General features: G+C 54.1%; 1 long non-coding RNA gene across 1 annotated transcript in view; it reads left to right on the top strand.

Moving 5' to 3' along the window:
• The first annotated feature begins 11,217 nt into the window (after nt 1–11,217).
• LOC146813797 (uncharacterized) overlaps nt 11,218–23,652 on the top strand; it is a 32,385-nt gene continuing 19,950 nt past the window's right edge. Inside the window, exons 1-2 of the long non-coding RNA XR_014962443.1 lie at nt 11,218–11,715; nt 11,822–11,925. This is a non-coding gene — a long non-coding RNA (uncharacterized LOC146813797). The remainder of the gene's footprint in view (nt 11,716–11,821; nt 11,926–23,652) is intronic.

Genomic DNA, 23,652 nt, shown 5'->3' with positions numbered 1-23,652 from the left:
CCAATGAAGTCAGGCTCCACGATTGACGTCCAGTGACCCCTGTGTGCCCAAAGGCCCCTGAACCAGGCTGGCAAACTCTGATTTCAGGCATCTCCTATTTGCTGCAGAGGGACTCGGGAAAGGGCAAACGGTGGAAGCTACAAAAAGCAAACAGGACTCTTGAATCCATGTACAGCTGCTTCTTATATAACCCTGAGTGCAGCAGCCACAACAGCAGCACTGCAGGTACCAAAGGACCACCCCTAATAGACATCCATGTCCACAAAACCCCACCAATGATCAGCCATGATAAAACAATGCACAGTGCTGTGGTCCAATAACTCCAAGCCATGACTGCTGGTCTCCATGCTGTGCCAGCTCAGCATTGCCTCTAAAGGGGTCTACCATCTTTCTGTGGCCGGCTCGTGGGCCAGAAATGCAACACAATTTGGACTTCCCCAGACTGAGAAAGACCAACATAAGCAAAATGACCTCCCCTACCCTCTGAAAGCCTAACTCAAACCTGCCTGGCACTCACTCACAGCTCTCCTAACACACAACATCACCTGATTGCACTTATCAGTTCCACCTGCCACAAATACACATACACAAAAAAGGCAACGCAAGAACTGACCTCTACTCTGGCCAGTTAGATGTCCAATCACCTCTGACACCTTAATTCGTTCTAGCTTGAGTGCCTGATTCACAAAGAGCCTGCGTACTCGTGGCGAGGCCCCGCAGTCATGGGGGAGTCTCCACACTCGTGGCGAGGCCCCGCAATCGTGGGGGAGTCTCCACACTCGTGGTGCAGGCCCCACAGTCGTGGGGAGAGTCGCTACGCTGGGAGCGGAATCTCCGCAGTGAGAATTCCCATTGCGGACATTCCGGTTCAAGTGCAGAGACTCTCCCACTACTGCGGGGCCTCGCCACAAGTGCGGAGACTCCCCCCATGACTGCGGGGCTTTGCCACAAGTGCGGAGACTCCCCCCATGACTGCGGGTCCTCGCCACAAGTGCGGAGAAGCCCCGGGGCCTCGCCACAAGTGCGGAGACTCTCCCATGACTGCGAGGCCTCGCCACAAGTGCGGAGACCCCTCCATGACTGCGGGGCCTCGCCACAAGTGCGGAGGTTACCCCATGACTGCGGGCCCTCGCTACAAGTGTGATTCTCCCCCCATGATAGCGGAGCCTCGCCACAAGTGTGGAGACTCCCCCCATGACTGCAGGGCCTCGCCACAAGTGCGGAGACGCCCCGGGGCCTCGCCACAAATGGGGAGACTCCCCCAATCACTGCGGGGCCTCGCCACAAGTATGGAGACTCCCCCCATGACTGCGGGCCTCGCCGAGGACTCCCCCCATGGGAGTGGTGCCTCGCCACAAGTGCGAAGACTCCCCCCATGACTGCGGGGCCTCGCCACAAGTGCAGAGACCCCCCCCCCCATGACTGTGGGGTATCGCCACAAGTGCGGAGACACCCCGAGGCCTCGCCACAAGTGCGGAGACTTCCCCAATGACTGCAGGGCCTCACCACAAGCGTGGAGACTCCCCCCAGTACTTCGGGGCCTCGCCACAAGTTCGGAAACTCCCCCCATGACTGCGGGGTTTTGCCACAAGTGCGGAGACTCCCCCCATGACTGCGGGGCCTTGCCACGAGTGCGGAGACTCCCCCCAAGACAGAGGGACCTCGCCACGAGTACGGAGACTCCCCCCATGACAGCGGGGCCTCGCCACGAGTGCGGAGACTCCCCCCATGACTGCGGGCATTCGCCACAAGTGTGGAGACTCCCCCCATGACTTCGGGGCCACGCCACAAGTGGGGAGACTCCCTCCATGACTGAGGGGCTTCGCCACAAGTGCGGAGACTCCCCCCATGACTGCAGGGCCACGCCACAAGTGGAGAGACTCCCCCCATGACTGCGGGGCTTCGCCACAAGTGCGGAGACACCCCCCATGACAGTGGGGCCTCGCCACAAGTGGGGAGACTCCCCCCATGACTGCAGGGCCTCACCACAACTGCGAAGACTCCCCCCATGACTGCGGGGCTTCGCCAAAAGTGCAGAGACTCCCCCCATGACAGCGGGGCTTTGCCACAAGTGGGGAGACTTCCCCATGACTGCGGGGCCTCGCCACAAGTGGGGAGACTCCCCCCATGGCTGCGGGGCCTCGCTACAAGTGCGGAGACTCCCCCCATGACTGAAGGGCCTCGCCACAAGTGCGGAGACTCCCCCCGTGATGGCGGGGCATTGCCACAAGTGCGGAGACTCCCCCATGACTGCGGAGCCACGCCACAAGTGCGGAGACTCCCCCCCATGATTGCAGGGCCTCGGCACAAGTGCGGAGACTCCCCCATGACTGCGGTGCCTGGCCACAAGTGCGGCGACACCCCGGGGCCTCGCCACAAATGTGGAGACTCCCCCATGACTGCGGGGCCTCGCCACAAGTGCGAAGACTCCCCCCATGACAGCGGGGCCTCGCCACGAGTGTGTAGACTCCCCCCATGACTGCGGGGCCTCGCCACGAGTGCATAGACTCCCCCCATGACTGCGGGGCCTCGCCACAAGTGCGTAGACTCCCCTCATGACTGCGGGGCCTCGCCACAAGTGCGGAGACTCCCCCATGACTGCGGGGCCTCGCCACAAGTGTGGAGACTCTTCCATGACAGCGGGGCCTCGCCACAAGTGGGGAGACATCGCCCATGACTGCGGAGCCTGGCCACAAGTGCGGTGACTCCCCCCATGACTGCGGGGCCTCGCCACAAGTGCGGAGACTCCCCCCATGACTGTGGGGCCTCGCCACAAGTGCGGAGACGCCCCCATGACAGCGGGGCCTAGCCACGAGTGCGGAGACTCCCCCCATGACTGCGGGGCCTCGCCACAAGTGCGGAGACTCCTCCATGACTGCGGGGCCTCGCCACAAGTGCGGAGACTCCCCCATGACTGCGGAGCCTGGCCACAAGGGCGGTGACTCCCCCCATGACTGCGGGGCCTCGCCACAAGTGCGGAGACTCCCCCCATGACTGCGGGGCCTCGCCACAAGTGCGGAGACTCCTCCATGACTGCGGGGCCTCGCCACAAGTGCGGAGACTCCCCCATGACTGCGGAGCCTGGCCACAAGGGCGGTGACTCCCCCCATGACTGCGGGGCCTCGCCACAAGTGCGGAGACTCCCCCCATGACTGCGGGGCCTCACCACAAGTGCGGAGACGCCCCCCATGACAGCGGGCCTAGCCACGAGTGCGGAGACTCCCCCCATGACTGCGGGGCCTCGCCACAAGTGCAGAGACTCCGCCCATGACTGCGGGGCTTTGCCATAAGAGCGAAGACTCCCCCCATGACAGCGGGGCCTCGCCACGAGTGCGTAGACTCTCCCCATGACTGCGGGGCCTCGGCACAAGTGCGGAGACTCCCCCCATGACTACGGGGCTTTGCCACAAGTGTGGAGACTCCCCCCATGACTGCGGGGCCTCGCCACAAGTGCGGAGACTCCCCCCATGACTGCGGGGCCTCGCTACAAGTGCGGAGACTCCCCCATGGCTGCGGGGCCTCGCCACAAGTGCGGAGACTCCCCCCATGACTGCGGGGCCTTGCCACAAGTGCAGATACTCCCCCCATGACAGCAGGGCCTCGCCACAAGTGCAGAGACTCCGCCCATGACTGCGGGGCTTTGCCATAAGAGCGAAGACTCCCCCCATGACAGCGGGGCCTCGCCACGAGTGCGTAGACTCTCCCCATGACTGCGGGGCCTCGGCACAAGTGCGGAGACTCCCCCCATGACTGCGGGGCTTTGCCACAAGTGTGGAGACTCCCCCCATGACTGCGGGGCCTCGCCACAAGTGCGGAGACTCCCCCCATGACTGCGGGGCCTCGCTACAAGTGCGGAGACTCCCCCATGACTGCGGGGCCTCGCCACAAGTGCGGAGACTCCCCCCATGACTGCAGGGCCACGCCACAAGTGGAGAGACTCCCCCCATGACTGCGGGGCTTCGCCACAAGTGCGGAGACACCCCCCATGACAGCGGGGACTCGCCACAAGTGGGGAGACTCCCCCCATGACTGCAGGGCCTCGCCACAAGTGCGAAGACTCCCCCCATGACTGCGGGGCTTCGCCACAAGTGCAGAGACTCCCCCCATGACAGAGGGGCTTTGCCACAAGTGGGGAGAGTTCCCCATGACTGCGGGGCCTCGCCACAAGTGGGGAGACTCCCCCCATGGCTGCGGGGCCTCGCTACAAGTGTGGAGACTCCCCCCATGACTGAAGGGCCTCGCCACAAGTGCGGAGACTCCCCCCGTGATGGCGGGGCATTGCCACAAGTGCGGAGACTCCCCCATGACTGCGGAGCCTCACCACAAGTGCGGAGACTCCCCCCCATGATTGCAGGGCCTCGGCACAAGTGCGGAGACTCCCCCATGACTGCGGGGCCTGGCCACAAGTGCGGCGACACCCCGGGGCCTCGCCACAAATGTGGAGACTCCCCCATGACTGCGGGGCCTCGCCACAAGTGCGAAGACTCCCCCCATGACAGCGGGGCCTCGCCACGAGTGTGTAGACTCCCCCCATGACTGCGGGGCCTCGCCACGAGTGCATAGACTCCCCGTATGACTGCGGGGCCTCGCCACAAGTGGGTAGACTCCCCTCATGACTGCGGGGCCTCGCCACAAGTGCGGAGACTCCCCCATGACTGCGGGGCCTCGCCACAAGTGCGGAGACTCTTCCATGACAGCGGGGCTTTGCCACAAGTGGGGAGACTCCCCCCATGACTGCGGGGCCTCGCCACAAGTGCGGAGACTCCCCCCGTGATGGCGGGGCATTGCCACAAGTGCGCAGACTCCCCCATGACTGCGGAGCCTCACCACAAGTGCGGAGACTCCCCCCCATGATTGCAGGGCCTCGGCACAAGTGCGGAGACTCCCCCATGACTGCGGGGCCTGGCCACAAGTGCGGCGACACCCCGGGGCCTCGCCACAAATGTGGAGACTCCCCCATGACTGCGGGGCCTCGCCACAAGTGCGAAGACTCCCCCCATGACAGCGGGGCCTCGCCACGAGTGTGTAGACTCCCCCCATGACTGCGGGGCCTCGCCACGAGTGTGTAGACTCCCCCCATGACTGCGGGGCCTCGCCACGAGTGCATAGACTCCCCGTATGACTGCGGGGCCTCGCCACAAGTGGGTAGACTCCCCTCATGACTGCGGGGCCTCGCCACAAGTGCGGAGACTCCCCCATGACTGCGGGGCCTCGCCACAAGTGCGGAGACTCCCCCATGACTGCGGAGCCTGGCCACAAGGGCGGTGACTCCCCCCATGACTGCGGGGCCTCGCCACAAGTGCGGAGACTCCCCCCATGACTGCGGGGCCTCACCACAAGTGCGGAGACGCCCCCCATGACAGCGGGCCTAGCCACGAGTGCGGAGACTCCCCCCATGACTGCGGGGCCTCGCCACAAGTGCAGAGACTCCGCCCATGACTGCGGGGCTTTGCCATAAGAGCGAAGACTCCCCCCATGACAGCGGGGCCTCGCCACGAGTGCGTAGACTCTCCCCATGACTGCGGGGCCTCGGCACAAGTGCGGAGACTCCCCCCATGACTACGGGGCTTTGCCACAAGTGTGGAGACTCCCCCCATGACTGCGGGGCCTCGCCACAAGTGCGGAGACTCCCCCCATGACTGCGGGGCCTCGCTACAAGTGCGGAGACTCCCCCATGGCTGCGGGGCCTCGCCACAAGTGCGGAGACTCCCCCCATGACTGCGGGGCCTTGCCACAAGTGCAGAGACTCCCCCCATGACAGCAGGGCCTCGCCACAAGTGCAGAGACTCCGCCCATGACTGCGGGGCTTTGCCATAAGAGCGAAGACTCCCCCCATGACAGCGGGGCCTCGCCACGAGTGCGTAGACTCTCCCCATGACTGCGGGGCCTCGGCACAAGTGCGGAGACTCCCCCCATGACTGCGGGGCTTTGCCACAAGTGTGGAGACTCCCCCCATGACTGCGGGGCCTCGCCACAAGTGCGGAGACTCCCCCCATGACTGCGGGGCCTCGCTACAAGTGCGGAGACTCCCCCATGACTGCGGGGCCTCGCCACAAGTGCGGAGACTCCCCCCATGACTGCAGGGCCACGCCACAAGTGGAGAGACTCCCCCCATGACTGCGGGGCTTCGCCACAAGTGCGGAGACACCCCCCATGACAGCGGGGACTCGCCACAAGTGGGGAGACTCCCCCCATGACTGCAGGGCCTCGCCACAAGTGCGAAGACTCCCCCCATGACTGCGGGGCTTCGCCACAAGTGCAGAGACTCCCCCCATGACAGAGGGGCTTTGCCACAAGTGGGGAGAGTTCCCCATGACTGCGGGGCCTCGCCACAAGTGGGGAGACTCCCCCCATGGCTGCGGGGCCTCGCTACAAGTGTGGAGACTCCCCCCATGACTGAAGGGCCTCGCCACAAGTGCGGAGACTCCCCCCGTGATGTCGGGGCATTGCCACAAGTGCGGAGACTCCCCCATGACTGCGGAGCCTCACCACAAGTGCGGAGACTCCCCCCCATGATTGCAGGGCCTCGGCACAAGTGCGGAGACTCCCCCATGACTGCGGGGCCTGGCCACAAGTGCGGCGACACCCCGGGGCCTCGCCACAAATGTGGAGACTCCCCCATGACTGCGGGGCCTCGCCACAAGTGCGAAGACTCCCCCCATGACAGCGGGGCCTCGCCACGAGTGTGTAGACTCCCCCATGACTGCGGGGCCTCGCCACGAGTGCATAGACTCCCCGTATGACTGCGGGGCCTCGCCACAAGTGGGTAGACTCCCCTCATGACTGCGGGGCCTCGCCACAAGTGCGGAGACTCCCCCATGACTGCGGGGCCTCGCCACAAGTGCGGAGACTCTTCCATGACAGCGGGGCTTTGCCACAAGTGGGGAGACTCCCCCCATGACTGCGGGGCCTCGCCACAAGTGGGGAGACATCGCCCATGACTGCGGAGCCTGGCCACAAGTGCGGTGACTCCCCCCATGACTGCGGGGCCTCGCCACAAGTGCGGAGACTCCCCCCATGACTGCGGGGCCTCGCCACAAGTGCGGAGACGCCCCCATGACAGCGGGGCCTAGCCACGAGTGCGGAGACTCCCCCCATGACTGCGGGGCCTCGCCACAAGTGCGGAGACTCCTCCATGACTGCGGGGCCTCGCCACAAGTGCGGAGACTCCCCCATGACTGCGGAGCCTGGCCACAAGGGCGGTGACTCCCCCCATGACTGCGGGGCCTCGCCACAAGTGCGGAGACTCCCCCCATGACTGCGGGGCCTCGCCACAAGGGCGGTGACTCCCCCCATGACTGCGGGGCCTCGCCACAAGTGCGGAGACTCCCCCCATGACTGCGGGGCCTCACCACAAGTGCGGAGACACCCCCCATGACAGCGGGCCTAGCCACGAGTGCGGAGACTCCCCCCATGACTGCGGGGCCTCGCCACAAGTGCAGAGACTCCGCCCATGACTGCGGGGCTTTGCCATAAGAGCGAAGACTCCCCCCATGACAGCGGGGCCTCGCCACGAGTGCGTAGACTCTCCCCATGACTGCGGGGCCTCAGCACAAGTGCGGAGACTCCCCCCATGACTGCGGGGCTTTGCCACAAGTGTGGAGACTCCCCCCATGACTGCGGGGCCTCGCCACAAGTGCGGAGACTCCCCCCATGACTGCGGGGCCTCGCTACAAGTGCGGAGACTCCCCCATGGCTGCGGGGTCTCGCCACAAGTGCGGAGACTCCCCCCATGACTGCGGGGCCTTGCCACAAGTGCAGAGACTCCCCCCATGACAGCAGGGCCTCGCCACAAGTGCAGAGACTCCGCCCATGACTGCGGGGCTTTGCCATAAGAGCGAAGACTCCCCCCATGACAGCGGGGCCTCGCCACGAGTGCGTAGACTCTCCCCATGACTGCGGGGCCTCGGCACAAGTGCGGAGACTCCCCCCATGACTGCGGGGCTTTGCCACAAGTGTGGAGACTCCCCCCATGACTGCGGGGCCTCGCCACAAGTGCGGAGACTCCCCCCATGACTGCGGGGCCTCACTACAAGTGCGGAGACTCCCCCATGACTGCGGGGCCTCGCCACAAGTGCGGAGACTCCCCCCATGCCTGCGGGGCCTTGCCACAAGTGCAGAGACTGACCCCATGACAGCAGGGCCTCGCCACAAGTGCGGTGACTCCCCCCTCTGACTGCGGGGCCTCGCCACAAGTGCAGAGACTCCACCCATGACTGCGGGGCTTTGCCACAAGTGCGAAGACTCTCCCCATGACTGCAGGGCCTCGCCACAAGTGCGGAGACTCCCCCCATGACTGCGGGGCTTTGCCACAAGTGTGGAGACTCCCCCCATGACTGCGGGGCCTCGCCACAAGTGCGGGGACTTCCCCCATGACTGCGGGGCTTTGCCACAAGTGCGGAGACTCCCCCCATGACTGCGGGGCCTCGCTACAAGTGCAGAGACTCCCCCCATGACTTTGGGGCCTCGCCACAAGTGCGGAGACTCCCCCCATGACTGCGGGCCTTGCCACAAGTGCAGAGACTTCCCCCATGACAGCAGGGCCTCGCCACAAGTGCGGAGACTCCCCCCATGACTGTGGGGCCTCGCCACAAGTGCGGAGACTCCCTCCATGACAGCGGGGCTTTGCCACAAGTGCGGAGACTCCCCCCATGACAGCGGGGCCTCGCCACGAGTGCGGAGACTCCCTCCATGACAGCGGGGCTTTGCCACAAGAGCGGAGACTCCCTCCATGACAGCGGGGCCTCGCCACGAGTGCGGAGGCCCTTTGTGAATAAAGCCCTCAGTGAGTGGGGTGACTCGTACAAACTCACTCATGAAAATCCTTGCATTCATGTATTTCTTGGCAACAGAAACAGCTCTGGTCCTTTGTGCAAGAGACTGGCAGAAGAGAATAACACCCTCCTCAGGTGTCCAACATAGACCTGGGAGGGTGTGTCCATGGTAAATATGGTAATAACTACTGATTACCTAAATTATTTTCATTTAGTGTCATTGGATATATTTATTTTATGGGCCTATCCTGAAAATCTGGTTTATATCCGGATATCTGAACCTATGTTGAACACCACTTCAGGACAGAGATGATTCAGGGACCTCATGGGAGAGACCGAGAGTCAGATGTAGAACCCATTCTGGCTCTGCAGTGCAGGAAACCTACTTTTAACAGGGAATCATGGGCAATAGTTGGGTCTCTCACGATACTCCAGCCATGGGTCTGAGACAAACCACTGAGCAGGACCATCTGTAGGGGTTATTAGGGTAGGGACCTCAGTGGTGGTATTTAGAAACATGTGAATTAAGTGCCTTAAGCTCATCTAGTAAAGGAAAAGGAGAGAGAGATTTGCACTAGTGAAGAGGTCAAGGCAAATGCACCAACACTGTCAACTATGCCAGACGTGAGCTTACACATGGAAGTGGCAGGAACCCCTGTCAGAGTCACCTGCAACAAGGACACTGAAGGCAAATGATGGTCAACCCGGCTCATATGATTCATTTGGAGCTGAGGGTGAACCCCAAAAGTGTGATCCCCCAAGTAAGAATAAGTTGAGGAGGGTGACAAAAGCAGTAGTACCTTGATGATGTCATCAAGCAGTAGTAGCAATAATAGTAAGAAAGATGTGTGGGTCCCTGACCATAGCACCCACCAACATAGCACGAACGTGGACAGATTACCGCTCCTTAAAACGAGTAAATATTCATCGCCATCCTGTGTTGTCGAGGAGAACACTAATGATGCAGGGAAAGATTGTGTACCCATTATTTAGTTAAGAAGTGAACCTCATCTCCAGATATCATTGATGACTGTTTCACAACACTCAGGGTAACGCAGCATAATCACAACTTGAAGCTGTTGGGGATTGTGAAAGAAATACAAAGGAGCCTTTTCCTTGCTATTAACTCCTCTTATCAAGACACTCCTTTTGCAATACGGTCTTCTCTTCGATGAGGGAGGCTATTATATATTAAATTCTTAAGCTGGGGAGCACCCCACACACTGCACCTCATATAGTCCAATAGTTTTATTGAATTTAGAGGCTAAAATATACACAAAACTTAGTTTAGGCCAACAGAATAGACTCCATCCTACCCAACCTGATACATCGGTCCAGCTCCATCCAAGGCCAACCAACACATGCAGGACTGTCCACCTGATCGAGAAAGCAACATAAACGAAGAACCCAGCTATTTTACTTTCTTTGGGCATTGAAAAAGCCTTTGATTGGGTGGACTGGTCTTTCTTTTTGCAAATTCTGCTCCGGTTCGGGTTTGGCCCAGTGTTCATAGCAACGGCGAGGGCTAGTTATCGGACCCCTACATCACTGGTTAGGTGAATGAATGGAAGGAGATCACGGACCACAAAACAGGGATGTCTCCTGTCTCCTCTTCTGTTTGCTCTTAGTATAGAGCACTTGCAGGCATGAATTAGAGCAGATGCACAGATAAGGGGAATTACCTTTGGTCAGGTAGAGCATAAGATAACCCTTTTTGCTGATGATGTCCTGGTCTTACTGAGTGCACCACAGACTTCCCTTTCCGAGGTTCAGCAAAAGGAATTCAGAAAGTTCCAAATCCGGATGTTGTGCATAAGGGTAACTTTCTTCCTCTGCTGTAGGCTCTACGTGGGGATATTCAGAGAGGCTCCGTTGACTTCATGGTCTACTACAGGGTGACACGGTTGCATTGTATTGCTGATTGGTCACTTCAAGAAGCAGACAAACATTGTCCGTATTTGAATAGAGCGGTGGTGGGCTGATACCTATGGGACCTATCTTTTTAAAACAAAATATGATAGGCCTGAAACAGATACCTGAGCACGCCTACAAAGGCCTCTGTCACTGAATGAGAAGCATACATGGGCAGATCTCAATGTACTACTTTCCTTCTCACACTCTTACCCTCTATACCCTGGCCTTTACACCCTCTCTCAAACCAGGCCCATTTGACACGTGACGACTATCTCAGATGTCAGAGCCCAAGCCTCCTGTTCACTTAGTTGGGGCCGATACTAGTTGCTTGAGGGGCAAGTTCTGCAGAGATGAAGGGCTCTTTGAAGAGATCCCCTTGCTATGCTGGTGTAAAGCGGTGAGGGTATTTTCACATGCTCCCTTACCCTTAAATACGGGGTCAGCCGAATGAGCCTTCGCTTGGCTTTCGGCTCCTGACCTGACTCCACGCCCCCTTTCTTGTTCATGAGACTGTTTGCTTTTCAACTGGCTCTACTATTTTTGACCTCGATGAAGGGTTGACTTCCCTGCGGTCGCGTTTGCTCCGATAACGCGCGCCGCTACATTTTCCCCACAGCTGACTTCTGACGAGCCTTTTGAAATTGACGCGCGGCCGCGTCTGCCTGCAAGTTAATCGCGACCGTGTTCAAGGACCGTTACAAACTCGTCTCCTCCCTTTCCTGTTTTGCCTTGCAAGTCCCTGCACCTCCCAATCTGTTCCTGGACGAATTCCAAAACTAAACCTGCTACTTTGTTGCAAGACACACGTTGCACGTTCGCTTCTCTCGTTTGAAGAAGCCTTTATTATTTATCTTTTCTGGCACATTTATCCTGACACTACGTTCAAGGTAGGATTCCTTGAGCGGTGCCCATTGTTTTTACTCATTTCTCTGACCACAACTGCGTTTGTGTGTAAAGAAGCATTTGCCTGCAAGCCATGTTTGATGCAGTCTGTTGCCTATGTGTTTTCCCTGGAGATGTCCAGCTGGTAAATGGATTCTTCGTCTCTGCAGAACAAGCATTTAATAACTTAGTCACCTCTAATGTATCTGAGGGGGGAAAATTCTGATAGTTGTTTATTCTTGTTTCCTTAGGCTACCACACTTCTTGCCTCTCCTTCCGACCTGACACCCTTGAGCCTACTAGGGGAATTAAGAAGTGGTCACTTGTCCTGAGTTTATTCCCCACATCTAATTCAGTAAGTTATCTTGCATGAGAATTACTGACTCTTCATATTTGGTGCTATCTTTGGGAGTGTGGGGAGCTTCTCTTCGTTCCTGTGGATTGGGCCCGTTTTCAGGTTAGTGGCTCGCGCGACATCAGACATGGTCTGTGGCCCTGAGGTATTAGAATCTGAGGCCTGTAAAACAAAATGTTGTCTATATGAATTTGAACGATTTAATTATTTATAACTTTGCCACTGGGTTTCGCAGCTTCAGATCCCCTACCCCTAAATTCAAATTCATCTCTGATCGACTAATAATGCGGAATCGCTTCGGGGGAGCCAAGATCACTAAGCGGCTATCTGGAAATAGGTGGGACCTCCATCAATTTCCTTATGGTACAATGGAGAGACTCTCTTCTATGATAATTATAAAATATTTGATCAATGTGCACTCCATTCCAGAGGTCTGAAGATCATTGGTTCAGAACTTGTGAAGGAAATATCACTTGCTCAGGGTTAGAAAGGAGGTATAGATCTGCAGATATTGGGAGTTAGAAGAAGTAAATGCAAGCACTGTCAACAATAATTCAATATGATTGCATGAAAGCTGCAACTCAGAAGGGCAGTAAAGGTTCAGTGACAACCACAGGTCTATAGCTGAAATGTTTATTCCTTTCTACTCCCCATGTATGTGCCTTCTTAAGTTTCACCATGGACCTCCACAGGAGAAAGCACTCCTTCCACAGTTTCCTCCTGTACATTTGCTTTATTGAAAGAAATATTTTCCAGTTATCTTGATTGTCTTCAGATTCGCTGTTACCTTCTTGTTAAGTTTTGATGCTTTATTACCACTAAGGGGAAACTAGTGAATCGTCAATAAAAATAAAAATAGACCACTGTTGGGAAAGTTATATTCCCTGCATTGTAAACTGATGTGCAACACTGCCCTAAGTAACCTGACTGCATGGGAAACTGGTATCTTGATTTTCTTTTGGCCCCAGCGCACATAAAATCCTGTGTGCGCACTGATATTTATACCCAAAATTGGCCATGAGACCACTCTGAGATCAGCAATGGTGCAAGAAATGGTACTCACAAGCGAACACAGGACTACCATCAGGTGTCAATGGGACATGTGCTGTGAGTAGTGGAGGCGGGGTACCGTTTTTGAATCCATTCCATTTGACAGGCCTTTTCACCTGATTCAAGGTGAAAGCACAATGCCAGAGGGTACGCTCAAGTAAAGTTTTGCTTCATGTTATACCCAGACCCTTCGCTGATATCCCTGCACCTATGTCAAATACTTGTGTATTGATGGTGAGTGGTAGCAGGACTCCATGTTTTTAGTGAGCGTCTGTGTAGACTGAAGCCAGTGGGATCCATTTTGGATTGCCCTGGATTGACAAAGCACAAGATGGCGTTTGTGATTCAAGCCTGCGGCGGCCTGCATTCCAGAGCAGGAGTGTGTAGCCCTAGACACTGAAGTGTGGGAGGGTGGAGAGAGGACTGTCGTTAGAAATTCTGTGGTAACTTTTGTAGCACGGGATTACTGCTTAGGCCTTCCTGAGCAGAACAATTCAGTTAATGGTGGAGTATGGAGTGAGTCTGCATATTCACTTCTTGGAAGTTTCTGGGCAGAGGCTGGTCCTTTTGGGCCCGATTCACAGAACTAACTTAAGACAAAATCCTAAACTTACTACCATTTTGGTATTCACAGAAGGCACTTACTCATTTTGGGATTCACAGAAGGCACTTACTCACTTCGGTATTCACAGAAGTTAGGAGTCCTAACTTTAGGACTCCTAAATGCCTTCTGTGAATACCGAAAGTCTTAAAGTTAGGTTTTTTCTCAGTTTAGGAGTAGTAAAGTTAGGACTCCTAACTTTACTACTCCTAAACTGAGAAAAATCCTAACTTTAAGACTTTCGGTATTCACAGAAGGCATTTAGGAGTCCTAAAGTTAGGACTCCTAACTTCTGTGAATACCGAAGTGAGTAAGTGCCTTCTGTGAATACCAAAATGGTAGCAAGTTTAGGATTTTGCCTTAAGTTAGTTCTGTGAATCGGGCCCTTTGTCTTCCCCTGAGCGGCCTGTCCAGGAAGGCTAATGACAGCCAGATTCAGAGCTTCACATTTACTCTGCTCATGGTATGGATACTCTTGCATAGTGCCAGGCTCACAATCACCTGCTGGGTGAACCATCACCTTACACACAAATTGTGTCTGACGTACAAGCTGGAAAGTGAAAAGGGGCCAACCCAAACTGATCCTTTGGCTTTAAGCAGTGGATCCGTACCTGCTGTTTGGAAATTGTGCATAAAAGTGTGACCCAAACATTTCCATTGAGTTCCAGTTCCAGTTCCAGGGTTCTTTACTGAATAAGGAGGTGGGGTACACTGCAGAGTACTCAGAGATCTGCTTTGATTGAGAGCTTTTTCCACTGACTGACAAGCTCCCACAGTTGAGGGGACATCACCATAAGTCTGCACATCGTCCTGGACAATTGTGGGTCTGCTAGAGAACTTTGAGCTAGCCTGCTTGCTGAGAGGGGAGAAGGAGTGACTTTTCCAGCCTAATTAGAATCTCAACCAGGAGAAAGGAGCTACCCAGGGAAAGCGTACTGCTGTGGGAGTGAGCCCAGAGTGGACCTGAGGGTATCCGAGGGTCTTCTAGCCCCCCCTACTTGCCCAAGATGATCCACCATGTATCTGTCAGTCACAGGTGCCCAACACAGAGCGACCACCACATAGGAAGACCAGGGGGCCTGTGGCGGCTTTTCCTTTGTTGCATCCAGAGAGAGGACTGTGACCTTGCACCACAAAATAGAGAAAGGAATCCCCCAGCTGTGAGCTCGGGACCTGCGCCCTCTCTGTGCCGCTGCGGCATCCATTGACCTGACACAAAGAGAAGAAGGCTGGGCTGCCTAAACAAGCCCCTGCAACTGCCACTACTCATGCTGTGCAGTTGTATACTGCAAACCTGTTCTTGGAAATCTTGAGTGCGATTCACCTCAGGCCTGAATGTAACACTAACTGAGAACTTGACTAAAGATAATGGTGGGTCTTTGTTGAGATTATTGCAACCCACCTAGTCACGGCATACAGACTGACCTGTGGGTCACAGTACTCAAGATAACTGGTCCATTTCACCATACAGAGCCTTCACCTGTGCTTAAGTCTAAAGCTTCTGTTAGTCTGGCTAGCAACCCCATTTGAAGCCGTAAAATACCTTTTTCTGTAATGTCGCATATTCCTTGATTAGAACATTGGAATGTTGGGAGCTCCATTCAAGACAAGGCTGGTAGAGGCCCGGAGCTCCAACTAGGGGCGTAACACAGGGGGCCCCCAAGCTGCAGGGGACCCCCCCCGCCCAGTACTCGGGCCTCAGTGCTCCGGATTAAATCCGGAATGGGAGCCCCTCCGTAAACCTTGCAGGGGGGCCCCCTCAGCTTTCGTTAGGCCAGTGGCTCCAACATTCCAATGTTTGTCGTTCACACCGCTTGCTGTGAACAATGGCCTCATGGAGCGCTATCAAATTTAAATCTCCTCAGGCTCACTAAGGCCTTTGTTTTATTTGTTAGAATGTTATGTCCTCTAGCGGCGGAAGCTTCTGATAGCCTTATAGCCAACCGTAGCTGGGCTATACCGGCCATTAAAGGCCCACTCCCTTGTTAAAGGCCCTTTCAGGCCTTTAGCGCTGGAATGTACCTTTAATGACCAGTATATAGCCCACTACAGTATAAGGTTATAATATTGAACTGTGATGTGATTAAAGTACTTCTCTTTTTAAAATTATGGTATTGGGCTGGACTATTGTTTACCCGCTTGAGTTCTGTGTGTCTGCCCCCCACACTGCCTCCTTGAGATGTCTTAGACTGCTCATCCTCGCTACCCTGAGAGTCAAACTCCCTGGGGAGTGCTTGGCCCATTTCGCAGTTCCACAGTAAAATGGACTCCTAGGACACTAGAGTCAAAAGACCCCAACCGTTACAGCTGTGGCTTAGTTGCCCCTGCCTGTCCCATGACCTCCTGAACCAGGTTTGACAACCATTGAGCAGGAAGCCAGAGGAAGCTTCAGATATCCGTGTTCTGCCAAACAGCCCCTCCATTGGTTTGCATGCATGGCGCAGTGCACATTAACATGGAGGACCTGCTGCACCATTCAAGTCAGGTCCCTTTAACTGCAAGGTAACTACAATTGTGACTGCCTATTTAGTAGTCAAATATAGCTATCTGAGGAGGCCAGCAGGGCTCACGGGTGGTGGGGCGGGTACAGGGAAGGAGGTGCAGAGGATGGGTTGTGGTTAGTGTAAAAAAAAAAAAAAAACACTTACCTTGCTGCCGGGTACCTCGTCTCTGCTCCTGCTCCTGCTCTCCTTGTCTTGACTCAAGGAACAGGAAGTACAGCCAGGTTCCCCTGACCAATCACAATGCTGCAATGCATGGGCATGTTCTCCATGCAGGCTGTAATGCAGCCTGCATGGAGAATGGGGAAACGACGCATGACTAGTTTGGGTGGCCCGAAAGGGCTGACCAAACAGTCAGTGTGCACTTACGAGTCGGCAAACCACTCCTACCCTGCCCTGCTCAAAGATCATAAGGACCAAATAGATTAAGTGGAATAAATCAATCCGATGAGGCCTACAAAGGGCAAAGAATAGTACTGAGGCATGAATAGGAAACGCCACAAAATTTCTAAGGCTAAATTATCTGCTCTACACAACTAAGTAATAACAAGCAAGCATTTCAACACACTGTTAGAAGCTGTCTGCCTTGTCCAAGGGAAGAGGGACTGCACTTTTGCGAGGGATGCCAGCAATGATTGTTCATTATACCCTCGAGCTTTAAATCTTCCTATGCTAGCTTCTGCACTGGAAATAAAATCTGCCTCACTAGTACAGTTTCTCTTTATCCTGAGCAATTCGCCATAGGGAATGCTCAGGACCAATCTAGGAGGATGACTGCTTGTCGAGTGTAAAGTGGAATTCCCAGCCGTTGGTTTCCGAAACAATTGTGTGTTGATCTTCCCCGCATCAATAAAAACCTCTAAATCAAGGAAATTCACACTTACAGAGCTTATTTCAACTGTAAAGCGCAGATTATTCTCATTGACATTTAGAATGTCTGTATATCTCAAAGCTGATTCTTGTGACCCTCTCCAAACTAGGAAAAGATCATCTATATACCTGTACCAGGCTACTATTTTCTGTGTCCATTCCCCATTGGTGGACGACCAGGCCACCTGCTCCTCCCACCAGCCCACAAACAAATTCGCGTAGCTGGGGGCGAAGCAGGTGCCCATGGCTGTACCTGTAAGCTGTTTGTAGCACTGGTCCTGGTATAGAAAAATATTGTTTTCAAGGCAGAAAGTAATAAATTCTAACAGCATGGTATTATGTTCCGTAAATTTCACCGAACGAGTATCTAGGAAGGATTTTACAGCTTGAGTCCCATCGGTGTGCGAAATATCGGTATATAAGCTAGCTATGTCCATAACTTTCCTTGTCCTTCATAAACACATAACTAGCATACAATCACCTTCCCGCCAATTGATCTGTTCCACATGTCCCAGGAAATCTTTAGTGTCTCTAATATAACTGCGTAAATTCTTCACAAAATCAGTCAAAAAGTAATCAATATAAACAGACATGTGTTCAAGCAGGCTACCTTGTGAACTCACTATGGGTCTACCTGGTGGCCTGTTCTTATCTTTATGTACTTTCGGTAGATGGTAAAAACTGGGAATCACTGGATTTAAACACCTCAAGTACAAATATTCTTCCGATTCCACCAATCCTTGCTCATACCATTTTCTAAGTAGTTGATGGCACTTTGATATACTCTCAAGATAGATTTTCTTATCGATTTTCTCATAACAAGAGGGATCTGATAATTGTCGTATTGCCTCATCGTTATAGGCCTCATAGGTTTGGAGCACTACATTGCTCCCCTTGTCCGAGGGTTTCACAATTACATTAGTGTCTGCTTTAATGTTTGCTATAGCCTTAATCTGGCCTTGAGTCAAATTTGATTTGTTCCCCATAGGTCTCGTTCGCCATTTCATCAGTTCTTTAGACACTACCTCCACAAACACATCAATATTGTCATTGGGCATCTGAGGTAGGAATGTTGACACTGGTTTAAATGGACTACCACCTCCAATTTGTTCTATTCCTGTTAATGCAGAAATATCTCTTCCAACTGTATCCTCATTTTCCATTCCCAGTTCTTTCAGGGTCTGTAATGCTGGTAAGTCTCGTCCAGTTAGAATGTCAGTTTGCAGCCCTGTTTGATTAGTTGCTGTTTGTTTCTTTGGCCTGAGTTTGTAGAATTTATGTAGTTTTAATTTACGGGCAAATTTAAACAAATCGATTCTCGTTTGTGTATATTCAAGATGTTTCTGAGGACAAAAGGATAATCCCAATTTTAATACCGATTCTTCGTTCTTTGTTAGATTCTTGGGGGTTAGATTTATGATTGTTAAGTTGTTATCCATCTCTGAACCTATTTCCGTTTGTTGTAACGGTTGCTCCTGGTTGTGGGCGGTGAGTACTTGCTTTTTGCGCCACTCGCCTCCCCTCCGCGTGGGCCGCCTCTTTGATTCTCGGGTGGCTTGCCTCTTGCCTCTTGTACCAAGACCCCTGGTGGACTTAATAGCAATGAGGAACTTACTGTGCATCTAGGATAGAGGGCTCTCTACCTTAGGAACGGTCACACCAAACAGGGTATTCAACTATATTCAGAAATTCAGAAAAATAGATATATTTTAGAAATGAATTAAAGATATTGAAGAATATCTAAGCATGACTCTGATGATTAATGCATAATGTATTCTCTCTGTCAACTATGTATTCTCTCTGTCAACTGAGTAATGAATTAATTTTAATGAGGTTTTAATTTCTTGTCAAGCTTTGTCATTTTCCTGCTAAATTGTGTCATTGTGAAAGAGATTGTGATTCAAATGCTGGTTATCCGAAATTCAAGGAGGATTTATACAATGATAGCGCCTGGGCCCATATAGGGCTTAATTGTTTTGACAATTCCATGTAGACATTAAGGCCCATTCAGGGCGTGATATAGTTTTGGAAAAATGAATTACGTGAATACAAACGTCATGGTATTACCAGGAAATTGTCTTAAAGTATGAACTACAATCGACAAATGATGTTATACCATTTCAAAATGGCGCTCATGAATTACATGAATTAGTCCTTTGTTGATGTTGCTAAACAGGAAATGTGGTCAGATGTAAATGTATATAAAAAATGGCCGTTTCTGGCGCGCCCCAATACCACCGAGGAAGGCGTTGCCGAAACGCGTCTGGTTGGAGCGTTGTGAGTCAAAAATAAATCTATTGACTCTCCCCCGCGAGTGCTGTGTCTTTTCTGGAGTGAGAGGAGGCGTGCAGCGTTAATATATATATATATATATATATATATATATATATATATTCCTGCTCCTGCCTGGTGTCGTCTTGCGAGATGCACTCGGAAATCGATGGAGAGCTCCAGGCTTCAGCCCTCAAAATCGGTACGGAAGCGCCAGCCAGCTGATCCCTCTCACAGTCCTGCTACCACCTTTGCCTGACGCATTTCAAATCTTACATTCTTCCTCAGAGGCTGGTTGTAGCGGGAAATTTGGCACTGTCCAACCACCGTCCCTCTTTATACACGTAGTTGCGCGCCCTCTGATGGGCCGCTCATGATGAGTCTGCGCTGTGTCTTCTGGGAGTAGTAGTGTTAGCGGAGAATGTTGGCATCCCCTTACAGTGCATTGATAAAACTGTTGGTAGATTCAAGCCCACGGTTGGGCCTCAGTCAGCGTGCGCTTCCTAAATCCCACGTCGAAATCCCACATCCAGAGGCAAGTTGTATACTCGCCCCCGTGGCCCCCAACTTCATAGGGTGGTGCATACTCGGCGGCACGACCGCCGCCTCAATAATCCTGCTCCTGCCTGGTGTCGTCTTGCGAGATGCACTCGGAAATCGATGGAGAGCTCCAGGCTTCAGCCCTCAAAATCGGTACGGAAGCGCCAGCCAGCTGATCCCTCTCACAGTCCTGCTACCACCTTTGCCTGACGCGTTTCAAATCTTACATTCTTCCTCAGAGGCTGGTTGTAGCGGGAAATTTGGCACTGTCCAACCACCGTCCCTCTTTATACACGTAGTTGCGCGCCCTCTGATGGGCCGCTCATGATGAGTCTGCGCTGTGTCTTCTGGGAGTAGTAGTGTTAGCGGAGAATGTTGGCATCCCCTTACAGTGCATTGATAAAACTGTTGGTAGATTCAAGCCCACGGTTGGGCCTCAGTCAGCGTGCGCTTCCTAAATCCCACGTCGAAATCCCACATCCAGAGGCAAGTTGTATACTCGCCCCCGTGGCCCCCAACTTCATAGGGTGGTGCATACTCGGCGGCACGACCGCCGCCTCAATATTCCTGCTCCTGCCTGGTGTCGTCTTGCGAGATGCACTCGAAAATCGATGGAGAGCTCCAGGCTTCAGCCCTCAAAATCGGTACGGAAGCGCCAGCCAGCTGATCCCTCTCACAGTCCTGCTACCACCTTTGCCTGACGCGTTTCAAATCTTACATTCTTCCTCAGAGGCTGGTTGTAGCGGGAAATTTGGCACTGTCCAACCACCGTCCCTCTTTATACACGTAGTTGCGCGCCCTCTGATGGGCCGCTCATGATGAGTCTGCGCTGTGTCTTCTGGGAGTAGTAGTGTTAGCGGAGAATGTTGGCATCCCCTTACAGTGCATTGATAAAACTGTTGGTAGATTCAAGCCCACGGTTGGGCCTCAGTCAGCGTGCGCTTCCTAAATCCCACGTCGAAATCCCACATCCAGAGGCAAGTTGTATACTCGCCCCCGTGGCCCCCAACTTCATAGGGTGGTGCATACTCGGCGGCACGACCGCCGCCTCAATATTCCTGCTCCTGCCTGGTGTCGTCTTGCGAGATGCACTCGGAAATCGATGGAGAGCTCCAGGCTTCAGCCCTCAAAATCGGTACGGAAGCGCCAGCCAGCTGATCCCTCTCACAGTCCTGCTACCACCTTTGCCTGACGCGTTTCAAATCTTACATTCTTCCTCAGAGGCTGGTTGTAGCGGGAAATTTGGCACTGTCCAACCACCGTCCCTCTTTATACACGTAGTTGCGCGCCCTCTGATGGGCCGCTCATGATGAGTCTGCGCTGTGTCTTCTGGGAGTAGTAGTGTTAGCGGAGAATGTTGGCATCCCCTTACAGTGCATTGATAAAACTGTTGGTAGATTCAAGCCCACGGTTGGGCCTCAGTCAGCGTGCGCTTCCTAAATCCCATGTCGAAATCCCACATCCAGAGGCAAGTTGTATACTCGCCCCCGTGGCCCCCAACTTCATAGGGTGGTGCATACTCAGCGGCACGACCGCCGCCTCAATATTCCTGCTCCTGCCTGGTGTCGTCTTGCGAGATGCACTCGGAAATCGATGGAGAGCTCCAGGCTTCAGCCCTCAAAATCGGTACGGAAGCGCCAGCCAGCTGATCCCTCTCACAGTCCTGCTACCACCTTTGCCTGACGCGTTTCAAATCTTACATTCTTCCTCAGAGGCTGGTTGTAGCGGGAAATTTGGCACTGTCCAACCACCGTCCCTCTTTATACACGTAGTTGCGCGCCCTCTGATGGGCCGCTCATGATGAGTCTGCGCTGTGTCTTCTGGGAGTAGTAGTGTTAGCGGAGAATGTTGGCATCCCCTTACAGTGCATTGATAAAACTGTTGGTAGATTCAAGCCCACGGTCGGGCCTCAGTCAGCGTGCGCTTCCTAAATCCCACGTCGAAATCCCACATCCAGAGGCAAGTTGTATACTCGCCCCCGTGGCCCCCAACTTCATAGGGTGGTGCATACTCGGCGGCACGACCGCCGCCTCAATATTCCTGCTCCTGCCTGGTGTCGTCTTGCGAGATGCACTCGGAAATCGATGGAGAGCTCCAGGCTTCAGCCCTCAAAATCGGTACGGAAGCGCCAGCCAGCTGATCCCTCTCACAGTCCTGCTACCACCTTTGCCTGACGCGTTTCAAATCTTACATTCTTCCTCAGAGGCTGGTTGTAGCGGGAAATTTGGCACTGTCCAACCACCGTCCCTCTTTATACACGTAGTTGCGCGCCCTCTGATGGGCCGCTCATGATGAGTCTGCGCTGTGTCTTCTGGGAGTAGTAGTGTTAGCGGAGAATGTTGGCATCCCCTTACAGTGCATTGATAAAACTGTTGGTAGATTCAAGCCCACGGTTGGGCCTCAGTCAGCGTGCGCTTCCTAAATCCCACGTCGAAATCCCACATCCAGAGGCAAGTTGTATACTCGCCCCCGTGGCCCCCAACTTCATAGGGTGGTGCATACTCGGCGGCACGACCGCCGCCTCAATATTCCTGCTCCTGCCTGGTGTCGTCTTGCGAGATGCACTCGGAAATCGATGGAGAGCTCCAGGCTTCAGCCCTCAAAATCGGTACGGAAGCGCCAGCCAGCTGATCCCTCTCACAGTCCTGCTACCACCTTTGCCTGACGCGTTTCAAATCTTACATTCTTCCTCAGAGGCTGGTTGTAGCGGGAAATTTGGCACTGTCCAACCACCGTCCCTCTTTATACACGTAGTTGCGCGCCCTCTGATGGGCCGCTCATGATGAGTCTGCGCTGTGTCTTCTGGGAGTAGTAGTGTTAGCGGAGAATGTTGGCATCCCCTTACAGTGCATTGATAAAACTGTTGGTAGATTCAAGCCCACGGTTGGGCCTCAGTCAGCGTGCGCTTCCTAAATCCCACGTCGAAATCCCACATCCAGAGGCAAGTTGTATACTCGCCCCCGTGGCCCCCAACTTCATAGGGTGGTGCATACTCGGCGGCACGACCGCCGCCTCAATATTCCTGCTCCTGCCTGGTGTCGTCTTGCGAGATGCACTCGGAAATCGATGGAGAGCTCCAGGCTTCAGCCCTCAAAATCGGTACGGAAGCGCCAGCCAGCTGATCCCTCTCACAGTCCTGCTACCACCTTTGCCTGACGCGTTTCAAATCTTACATTCTTCCTCAGAGGCTGGTTGTAGCGGGAAATTTGGCACTGTCCAACCACCGTCCCTCTTTATACACGTAGTTGCGCGCCCTCTGATGGGCCGCTCATGATGAGTCTGCGCTGTGTCTTCTGGGAGTAGTAGTGTTAGCGGAGAATGTTGGCATCCCCTTACAGTGCATTGATAAAACTGTTGGTAGATTCAAGCCCACGGTTGGGCCTCAGTCAGCGTGCGCTTCCTAAATCCCACGTCGAAATCCCACATCCAGAGGCAAGTTGTATACTCGCCCCCGTGGCCCCCAACTTCATAGGGTGGTGCATACTCGGCGGCACGACCGCCGCCTCAATATTCCTGCTCCTGCCTGGTGTCGTCTTGCGAGATGCACTCGGAAATCGATGGAGAGCTCCAGGCTTCAGCCCTCAAAATCGGTACGGAAGCGCCAGCCAGCTGATCCCTCTCACAGTCCTGCTACCACCTTTGCCTGACGCGTTTCAAATCTTACATTCTTCCTCAGAGGCTGGTTGTAGCGGGAAATTTGGCACTGTCCAACCACCGTCCCTCTTTATACACGTAGTTGCGCGCCCTCTGATGGGCCGCTCATGATGAGTCTGCGCTGTGTCTTCTGGGAGTAGTAGTGTTAGCGGAGAATGTTGGCATCCCCTTACAGTGCATTGATAAAACTGTTGGTAGATTCAAGCCCACGGTTGGGCCTCAGTCAGCGTGCGCTTCCTA

This window comes from Triturus cristatus, chromosome 6 (genome assembly GCF_964204655.1).
Source record: "Triturus cristatus chromosome 6, aTriCri1.1, whole genome shotgun sequence".
In the NCBI taxonomy this organism is placed as follows: Eukaryota; Metazoa; Chordata; class Amphibia; order Caudata; family Salamandridae; genus Triturus; species Triturus cristatus.
This window is presented reverse-complemented; position numbering and strand designations above follow the sequence as displayed.